The 11132-nt window shown below is 29.5% G+C and overlaps 1 long non-coding RNA gene across 1 annotated transcript; it reads left to right on the top strand.

The window, feature by feature from the left end:
• Positions 1-2451: 2451 nt before the first annotated feature.
• LOC107877230 lies at positions 2452-5501 on the top strand. Its single transcript, XR_001676262.2, has 2 exons — positions 2452-2602; positions 4909-5501. It is a non-coding gene; the product is annotated as an uncharacterized LOC107877230 (long non-coding RNA).
• The last annotated feature ends 5631 nt before the right edge of the window (positions 5502-11132 follow it).

The following is an 11132-nucleotide window of genomic DNA, read 5'->3' as shown; positions in this document are numbered from 1 at the left end:
ACTTGGATCGCATATCCGCCTCAGATTCCCAAGTTGCACCCTCAACAGATTGGTTTCGCCATAACACCTTGACCAACAAAACTTCTTTGTTCCTTAGTCTTCGAACACTGAAATCAAGAATCTCAATAGGAATCTCATCTAAAGAAAGGTTTTCTTAAATGTCAGCACTCGCAGAGGAATCCACTACCACAACATCGCTAATATGCTTTCTAAGCATGGAGACATGGAATATTGGATGAACAGAGGACAACTCGAAAGGCAACTTGACTTCATAAGCTACCTTACCAACACGACTAAGAATTTTGTAAAGACCAACATAACGGGGACTAAGCTTCCTCTTTTTTCTGAATCTCTTCACCCCCTTCATAGGTGAAATTTTTAGATATACTAGGTCACCAACTTCAAACTCAAGGTCTCTCCTTCTAACATCCGCATATGACTTCTGACGACTCTGCGCAGTTTTCAACCTTTCCCTGATCAACTTAAATTTTTCCATAGCCTCAAATACTAAATCAGGAACACTCACAGCCACTTCACCCACCTCGAACCAACCTATGGGTGATCTATACTTCCTCCTATATAAGGCTTCAAATGGAGCCATGTCAATACTAGAGTGGAAACTGTTATTGTAAGCAAACTCTATCAACAGTAAGTGATCATCCCAACTTCCCTTAAAGTCAAGTGCACAAGCTCTCAACATATCCTCTAAGGTCTGGATGGTCCGCTTAGCCTGACCATCGGTCTGTGGATGAAAAGCAATACTCAAAAACACTTGGGTACCAAGACCCTTCTGAAAAGCTTCCCAAAATTGCGAAGTAAACTGAGTACCCCTACCCGAAATGATAGACAAGGGAACTCCATGCAGTCTGACTAGCTTTCGGATATATAATCTAGCGTAATCCTCAGTAGTATATGAAGTATGAACAGGCAAGAAATAAGCAGACTTAGTCAACCTATCAACCACAACCCAAATGGAATCATGATGGCATCGGGAAGGAGGTAAACCAATCACGAAGTCCATATTTATGTCTTCCCACTTCCAAGTGGGAATAGTAAACTCTTCCATCATACCACCAGGTCTTTGGTGTTCAACCTTAACCTGTTGGCATGTTGCACACTTAGCTACAAACGCTGCTATATCTTTCTTCATGCCACTCCACCAATAGATTTCCTACAAGTCTCAGTACATCTTGGTGGCACCAGGATGAATAGAATATCGCACCCCATAAACTTCATCCATAATCCTCTATCTCAGATCATCAACTTTCAGGACACACAATCTACCCTGCAATCTCAACATACCATCTCCCCCTTGGGAGAAAACCTTTACTTTTTGGTCCTTGACTGACTCTTTCATTCTGACCAAACTAGCATCTAAGTATTGCTTTTCTTTCACTTTCGAAACCAAGAAGGATTCAGAACTACTCTGAACCCCTATACTATCTTCAGCAGAGTCAAACAACCTAACCCCCAATCTAGCCAAACGATGTAAATCACGAGCCAACTCTTTCTTACCTTCTACCACATGTGAAACACTACCCATGGACACTCTACTTAGAAAATTATACTTGTCTAGATTGAAAAATCAAGAGAAATAAATATGGGTATACCTTATCCTCTCCGGATCCTACATGTTTAATTTCTTTGGATATGTTGTTTTCGTATAAACAGTGAGGCTCTTACCTTTGTTACACAAATTATTTAATTATATTAAGGGTGCGTTTTGCTAGCAAAAATATTTATTTTTATTTCAGAATTACATTTTGAAAAACTTATTTGGTTATCAAATTTTAAAAAATTATGAAATTTAAAAAATAAATAAAACATGGTTTCACTTTTTCACTTCAATTTACTCACGAAAATTGGAAAAGGACTCCAATTAACTTTCTTGGTATGTAATACTTATGGAGAAAGATGCACTCCTCTTTTATCCTCCTATATCACACCATTTATGGGTTCAATCCTTGTCTAATATTTTTTAATTAGAAAACTTAACATATGTTCTAATTGAGCTAAATAAAATATTAATTTAGGGTAAAGAATCTTTCAGAATTAGGTCATGCACTTTATGCCTAAATATGACTCACCATTCATTTTTAAAAGTGAGAAAAGCTCAAAAGTTAGGTGCTGATGCTCTAGCATTGATAACACATCGTGAAGTGTCACCTCCAGCAATATTTTATAATAGCGTTATTTGTCTAGATATTTTTTGAGTTCTATAGCGATACATTATTATAAAATTATATATTTAAAATATAATATGGACCCAATTTAAATTAAAATTTGACTGTTATAATAAAATATTATTACAATTTAAAAATAATTATTATAAAGAGATCTGACGATAATTACTAATTAAGTGCAAAAAAAATAAATGTCCACATTCAATGAACCTATAAAGGAATCTATTGAAATAACAGCCCCTCAATTCTATTTGCAGGTTGAGAATTCCCTATAAAGAAACTGTAATTGGTGAAATGAAATTCAAACACAAAGGTCCTCCTTTTGTCTTTGTTAATATATATAGAATTAATTACTCCAAAGATGTAATCGTGTTATTATTATTTTTCATCTTCAAACTCTCAACTACGAGCTAGTTCAGGTATTTTATCCCTTATTTTCTATTTATACTTGTTTAAGTTTTTCTTCTAACTTAATATATATTTTGTATATATAGTTTTCAAGTACAATAATATCTTATTTTCTTTGTTTTAATTTTTGTGTTGTGTAATTCCTTTTATTTATTTAAAAGATAATATCATGTTTTTATATTTATTAAGTTTTTAATTTTAATAATTACATTTTATCTTAATAATGCTCAACAATAATGTCATAACATGTTTAAGACATATTCAAAGGCTATTATCAGTATTATTATACATATTTTTTGTTAAATCACAAAATTAAAAGTATACTATTTACATTGGTACATTTTGTGTCATTGACACGAAGTCACACAAAATAAAAGGAAAACAATGAAAAAAATGAATGTATGGAATTTTCTCGTTTTTTTATTCGTCGAACCAACATAATCAAATTTTTTTTAGTGCATATATAATTCAAATTTGATTTCAGCTAACATAAAACTGATTGATGGTTATTGCTTATGTTTGCCATTTATTAAATAAAATACCTAGTATACTACAAGGACATCTAAGAAATTAATTGGGCAGGTGATAAGGACCTTCTCTATAATATTTCCTTATAACTATCTGATAATGAATTCATTGGCTCAACTAATCCATCCTCTATTAACTTTTTTCCTTTTTAACTATTTCACGTCAAGTTATTCCCAATTGAAAAATATTTTTTGATCCACTAGAGTAAAAAATTTTGGTTTGCTGAGAATTTTAAAAGGAAATGAGATTTTTTGTCCTTTGAAGAAAATAACCTTTTCAAATCTCGTATGAATAAAAATGAAATTCCTTATGTGTAAAAAGCAAATATCTCTTGTCGAAAGATCATAAGGACATTCTCTATAATATTTCCTTATAACTATCTTACAATGAATTCATTGGCTCAACTAATCAATCCTCTATTAACTTTTTTTCTTTTTAACTATTTCACATCAAGTTATTCTCAATTGAAAAATATTTTTTGACCGACTAGAGTTAAATCTTTTGGTCAGCTGAGAAACAAAAGGGAAAAGGAAATTCTATAGCACTTCTTTTAAAAAATAGCCCAAATTTGAAAACTTTTAAAAAATTGGTCAGTCTGATATACTATTTCCTCTTTATAGTCATTTCTTAATTTGGATCATTTTGGCCTACGTAATTCATATACAATATTAATACAGTGTATATACAATACTGATACAGTATTCAACTTGGACAATTCATCCCTTTTTAAAATATTTTTTTTCGCTATAAATTTTTTAACTGATCAAATATTCTGCTTTTTTTTATTGTTTAAAAATAGTAATTAAATTATATAAAATTGATATAATTGTTAAATAGAATATGTATATATATAAGATACATGTATAGAAATTGTATAGTTATATCAAATATGTATATGTATAAAATATATATACAAAATTTATAAAAAGTGCATGAAAATTATATAATTGTCATATAAAACTTGTAAAAAAAAAAATATACAGCTATTGTATAAATTGTGTATCAGAACTGTATAATTTTTGTATAGAATATTTATATGTATAAGATTTGTATAGAAATTGTATAGAAGATGCGTAGAGATGGTATAAAACAAGCCAGAAAATTAATGGCTAGAAAGTGAATTTAAATTTCATGATCATTTTTATAGAAATAGTTTAATTTGAAATGTCTTTTCTGTCATTTTCCCAATTTTAAAAGGAAAAGAGATTTTTTGTCTTCAAATCTAGTATGTGTAAAAATGGATATCTCTTATGTGTAAAACGTAAAAGTATATTTTCAAAAGGTCATAAGGACATTCTCTATAATATTTTCTTATAACTATCTGATAATGAATTCATTGACTCAACTAATCCATCCTCTATTAACTTATTTCTTTTTAACTATTTCACATCAAATTATTCTCAATTGAAAAATATTTTTTGATTGACTCAAGTCAAATCTTTTGGTTAGCTAGAATTTTAAAAGGAAATTAGATTTCTTGGCCTTTAAAAAATGAATGAAAGAAAATGACCTTTTAAAATTTCATATGTATAAAAATGAAAACCTCTTGTGTGTAAAAACAAAAATCTCTTGCCAAATGGTCATAATTTTTCTTTTAAAAAAATTATAAAGAGCTAGAAAACAAGTTCTCCCAAATTTAATTGCTGGCCCCCCATATTCGAGATGATTTTATTACTATATATTAATAGTGTTTGCCCTTATCCCACTTTCACTGGAAGGAACCAAAGTAATATCAATATTATTTATCAAGAAAAATACTAAAGCATGGAATACTTTTTCCCTTTTGCAGGAATATTATCTGAGGAGTCTTTAATTTTGCCATGAAGAGTATGAACAACACTACATTTTCAACCTTGAGTTCATTCCGAAAACATCTGAAGATCAGAATTTTTTAAAACACAAAAGAAATAGTCAAGCATTTGTGCTAGCAGTTAATTAAGTGTCAGGTGTACGTAAGTTGGTCTGAATATATATACCACACGTCTGCTGTTAACTTGAAAGAATTATAGCACAAGTGATGGAGACAAAAAAAAAATTTTATGAAGAAGCTAGGTTTATCATATATTATCCATACATAAGAATATTATCAATATGTGGTGTGATTTTTCGACGAATATAAATTTGGATGAACCCTTTCGTCGCTCTAGTTCCGCCCTTACTCAGTAAGCATAGACTTGATGAGTTCCCCCTTTAAACTTCATTGTTGTTGTCTCAGATATTACTTCTTTCCCATTTCCTCGTAGAATAAAAGGATATTCATGTTCTTTACTAGTAAACAATATCAATAAAAATTCACAGTACCTTGTAACTCCTCGTTGGTTTGTTTTTCCCTTTTGTACTTCTGTATGCTGAAATTAAAGGTCATTTTTGCTTAATACTCCATTAAGGTGAATTGGGCTTGTGTTGTCTTAATTTGTTACTGTATTTGTTTTACATACTTATTTTTTTAAAATAATATTTATTTTGAGTTGGGGTCTATTGAAAACAATTTCTATCTTTACACCGAAGAAATAACGCTATGCACACATCATTATATTTCCGACTTCATTTGTAGAATTTGATTGAATATATTGATATTATTATTGTATTAAGGTGTACATATTGGCGTGTGTTGTCTTAACTATTCACTTCTTTAACGTCATAGTACAAAACTAATTAACACTAAATATTTGGAATTGATTGACTTATAAATTACTTTTGGAAACCATAACAAAGTTATTCTTCTTTTTGGCTTATATTTCCATAATACAAATTCTATCCCATTTCCAAAACGGGCAAAGTGTTTTTTTTTTTTTTTTTATATTAGTTTAGTATACTTGAGTTGCGCGTAAATTTTAATTGACCATCATCAAGATATTATATTTAATATAATGTATGTAAATTAAAATTCTGAATTGGATTATTTAGAAATTTTAACTAAAGATAACACATAAAGCTAGGAGGGTATGCATTAGATAGGAGGATATTTACAACTGGGCTATTTATGATAAAGATAACACATAATCTAGAATGGATAGCATTATTAGATATGGATTAGAAGTAAGAAGATACTTACCGATGTTTTATGTTGGCAAATGAAAATGAAAAAACTACTGTGTTTGAAAAATCTAGGCAACAACATGATGACTGATTTATGAGATTTCCTAACAAAAAAGTTATTCTTGGTTCTACTCTAAGAAATCATTGTAATGAAGATATCAACATTAGTATCCCGTATTAAGGAAATATGACAGGGAAGATGTCAATTAGTAGTGAAAGAAGTGGATAGCATTTAGAGGAATAATATGGTAACTCAAACACAATATAATAGACATCAAAAGCAAGAAAATATATGTATAAGACTAAGATTATGATAGACACAAAACTCCGAGACTCCCACCAAACTTAAATCAGTGGAAAAGCAAATCAAAGCATAACTACCTACTAATGTTCTACCCCAATTCGTGACCTGAATACCCTCCTAAGTAATACACCTGCGTAAAAACAAATCACAAATTTCTTAAAATGAATATACTTCGATTATACAACAATATTAGAACTAAATTGCACATAAAAACTACGGCATTATAAAAAAACACATAATTTATAGATCAAAAAGAATTTAATCTTTTACCCTAATTTGTAACCTACATACCCTCCTATTTAATGAAAGAAGAGAATCAAGTAGCTCAACGGAGTGAAAGCCAAGGAGAGTTGATGTTGTGGCCTCTAGTTAATGGGATTATAGTGGATGATCCTCCCACTAGCAAGAGTCATGATACTTGTTGAACTTGGTCCTAGTACTAATAAAGATAAGAGATCTTAGTCTTCATGTATTAGGAATTGATTTCTAAGTTGTAATCTAATGCAATCTTATGTTCAATGAATTGTAAATTGTGTTAGGTTATTGTATTCAAGTTACTGGACTCGAAAATTTGAGCTCACACACCTTGGGAGGTTTGTGAATTGAACATTAATTAGGAGTTAGACAATTTATAATTTCTAGGTCACAAGAGTATTGTAATTCATTACTATATTTGAGGCTCAAGTTATTTTCGTGAAGTTTTGGGTCAAATTCTGTAGAGGTGCAGGTCCTAATTTTTTAATACCTTTTGAGCCGAGTGTTTTCCACGTGAAAATAATTGTCTCCTTTACTCACAGTGTTACTGCTTCATTGAAACATATTAGACAACCTGTTTCATTCTTAGGCAACTCTTAAGCAATTACAAGTAAACTTATAGATCGTGTAGAGTATCAAATTGGGCTTGTGTTGTCTTAGTTTATTACTGTATTTGTTTTACACACTTATTTTTTTTTTTTAAAAAAAAAATATTTTTCTCAAGTTTTTGAGTCTATCAAAGATAATCTCTACCTTTAGAAGGAAGAAATAAAACTATGCACACACCATTCCTGACCCTATTTATGAAATTTGACTTGGTATATTGTTATTATTGTTGCATTAAGGTGTACATAATGGCTTGTGTTGTCTAAACTCTTCACTTCTTTAACGTCATAGTACAACACTAAATATTTGAAATTGATTATATTATAAATTACTTTTGGAAACAATGACAAAGTTATTCTTCTTTTTGGTTTATAGTTCCATAATATAAATTCTATCCAATTCCAAAACTGGTAAACCATTTTTATTGTATACTAGTATATGTGTTTTGCATAAATTTCAACTGGTCATCATCAAAATATTGCTTTTAATATAATGTTTGTAAAATAAAATTCTAAATTAGACTATTTCTAACTAAAGCTAACACATAAATCTAGGATGGTATGCATTAAGATAGGAGGATATTTGGAATTGGGCTATTTACGATAAAGCTAACACATAATCTAGAATGGAATAGTATTATTAGGTATGAATTAGAAGTAAAAAGATACTTATCTATATTTTACGTTGAAGAATAAAATTAAAGAAATTACTGTACTTGAAAAATCTAGGCAGCAACATGATAGCCGATTTATGAAATTTTCAAACAATAGAGCCATTATTTGCTCTATTCCAAGAAATTATTATAGTGAAGATATCAACATAAGTATTCAGTATTAAGAAAATATGACAGTCAATATGTCAATTATTAAGAAAATAGTGGATGGCATTTAGAGAAATAATGTGGTAATTGAAGCATAATACGTATACAATAGATAATGATAAACGTCAAAAGTAAGAAAATACATATATATAGCTAAAATTACGACAGAAATAAAACTTCGAGACTCCCACCAAACCTAACTCGTGGTGGAAAAGCAAGTCAAAGCATAACTACCTACTAATTTTCTATCCTAATTCGTGACCTGCATACCTTCCTAAGTAATGCACCTGCGTAAAAATGAATAGCAAATTTCTTAAAATAAATATACTTCAGACATGCAACAATACTAAAATTAAATTAGACATAAAAACTACGAAATTATGCAACAATACTAAAATTAAATTAGACATAAAAACTACGAAATTATCTAAAAAATATAATTCATAAATCAAAAGAAGTTTAATTTTCTATCCTAATGCATAACCTCTATACCCTCCTATCTAATGCAAGAAGAGAATCGTGTAGCTCAAGGAAGCGAAAAGCCAAGGAGAGTTGATGTTGTGGCCTCCAATTAATGAAATCACAGTGGATGATCCTCCCACTGGCAAGATTCTTGACACTTGTCTTTTCTGTATTGTTTGTTTTCTTTTTAAACTTCTTAAATGATCAGCTCCACTAGGAGCTAAATTAGAATGTTTCAATGTTAAGACATATTTGTATCTCAAGAGTGAGGGAAAAGTACGATTTGTGTTTCTTTTTTCTTTGTTCTGTTTTAAGTTTATGCATTTTCACCTTTGTCACCGGAATATATAACAATATGTATCTGAGATTATTGATTATTGAATACTTGAAATCTCCTTTCTTTCCAAGAAAGTGACATACCATTTAATGATCAATAAATGAAAATCAAAGATGATTATGATTGACATAGAAGATTAGCTTTTACTTATCTGTAGGAAGATTATATTTGTATGAACTTTTATAGATCACGCTAGATTTCTTTAGAATATTAGATATTTTTTTTTAGATTTAACGTCTTTAATTTATCAGCTAATTTTACATAAAAATACATTTTTGTTCTCCATTTTCTAGGCTACATATTCTTCAAAGGAAGTAGATTCCTAAATTTCTCCCATGGCTTGTCCCACACCTCTGCCAAGTAGTTATGCATTGAGTCACTGTCCTTAGCATTGATGACGAGTCGATACTCTGTTCCAGCAACAATATGGCTTTCTCCTTTTATTATTTTTTGAAATTTTAGTTTTGTTTTCGCCACTTTATTATGCTCATCCATTGCAAATTTTCCATTTTCACCCCCTCAGGGCCCGTTAAGTTGGTTAAGGGTGTCCAACCGCCAAAGCTAACCTCTTTTCGACAGCCCTGTGCATCGGAAAAATTGAGGAGAACGGTAACAACCACCACTAAGAGAGTCCCAACGATGGGATTGGATTTGATGGCCATTTTTTCTCTTTGTAAGAAGAGAGAGAATGAAAACTATTTGTGTTGTAACAATTAAACTTCATTGGGTGTACTTATTATAGTGGAGAACGAACACTGTAAACATTTTGAAAGACTTCACTTGCATAACGTTTCATGTGTTATTATAAAATAATAAATAATCACATTTTGAGTAAATTTACAGTTATAACTTTATATTTACATGCATCGTCTAATTGCAGAATTTGAAAGGATTCTTCAAATTAAATTCTGAACACCACCATTAATTATAAACATACTAGTAAAAAGGAGGGTAAACTGACTCTGTGATTTTGTTTTTTAGTCCCCAACAAGAAAGTCTTACAAAATTAGTATGTACATAGGTCGGGTTGGTTTGGTTTTTCATTAAAATATAATCAAACTAATAATGTCGGTTTTCTAAATTTATAAACCAAATCAAACCAATATACAATCGGTTTTTTATTTTGGATTTAGAATTGATTTTTTTCGATTTTTCTATTTTTTAGGTTTTTTAAAAATTATAATGTGATTGAAGAAAAAGTTAAATGTTTTCACTAAAAAGATAAAAAATCAATAGTCATAGAGTAGTTCCAATAAAAATTAAGTTGACAAATTACTAAGATGTCTAACCTACTATCTCTCAAAGTAATATTATGTGGATACCCGGTGGTTCAATTTCTAAGTCACTAGTCATAGTAGCTTGTATGAAAATTTTCTTCACATAAAACGAAAGCATACAAAAGAATGAAGAATTGGATATAATTTATTAAAAGCTTCACTATATAACATAATTCCATAAGAAAAAAGATAGAGAAGAGAACAACCTAAATTACAACTTGATGAATGAGGAGAATGAGAAAAGTAAAGATAAAAGTAAGATGAGGAAATAATGAGAAATCTCTGAAAACTTGGAAAGTAAAATGTAAAGTGAAGCAATTGAAGAGTTTTAGTTTTTTATATTAAATTGGGCTTTGTATTAATTTATTACTAACGAATAAATATTATAATTAAAGGCCCAATATATATATATATATATATATATATATATATATATATATATATATATATAATAAAAATTAAAAAAAAATTACTAAAAAGTAGATTATAAGTAATATTCTTTTACCGTACAAGAAATTAAAATTGTATATGTATTATGTCAGTTCGGTTTGGGTTCGATTTTATTTTATTTTTGTTAGTACCAAATCAAACCAAGAATGATCGATTTTTTTTTCCAATACCAAACCAATCAAACCAAACCATAAGTCGGTTCGGTTTGACTTAGCGGTTTGGTTTGTACACCCCTACTAGTTTTCATTCTTTTTATGTATAGGACAAATACTTATTTTACCCTCTATATCTCAAATATTTCTAAACAATTTCACACTTATTTTTTCATTCAACTTCTATTTTTTCTCTCTTTTTTTATTCTACTTTGATTTTTTTAAAAAATGTTTCTCAATCCTTCTTTTTTTTCCTTTTCTCCTTTCAACTTCTATTTTTTTAATTTTATTTTATTTTTTATTTTACTTTG

Source organism: Capsicum annuum, chromosome 12 (genome assembly GCF_002878395.1).
Source record: "Capsicum annuum cultivar UCD-10X-F1 chromosome 12, UCD10Xv1.1, whole genome shotgun sequence".
Taxonomy (NCBI): Eukaryota; Viridiplantae; Streptophyta; class Magnoliopsida; order Solanales; family Solanaceae; genus Capsicum; species Capsicum annuum.
This window is presented reverse-complemented; position numbering and strand designations above follow the sequence as displayed.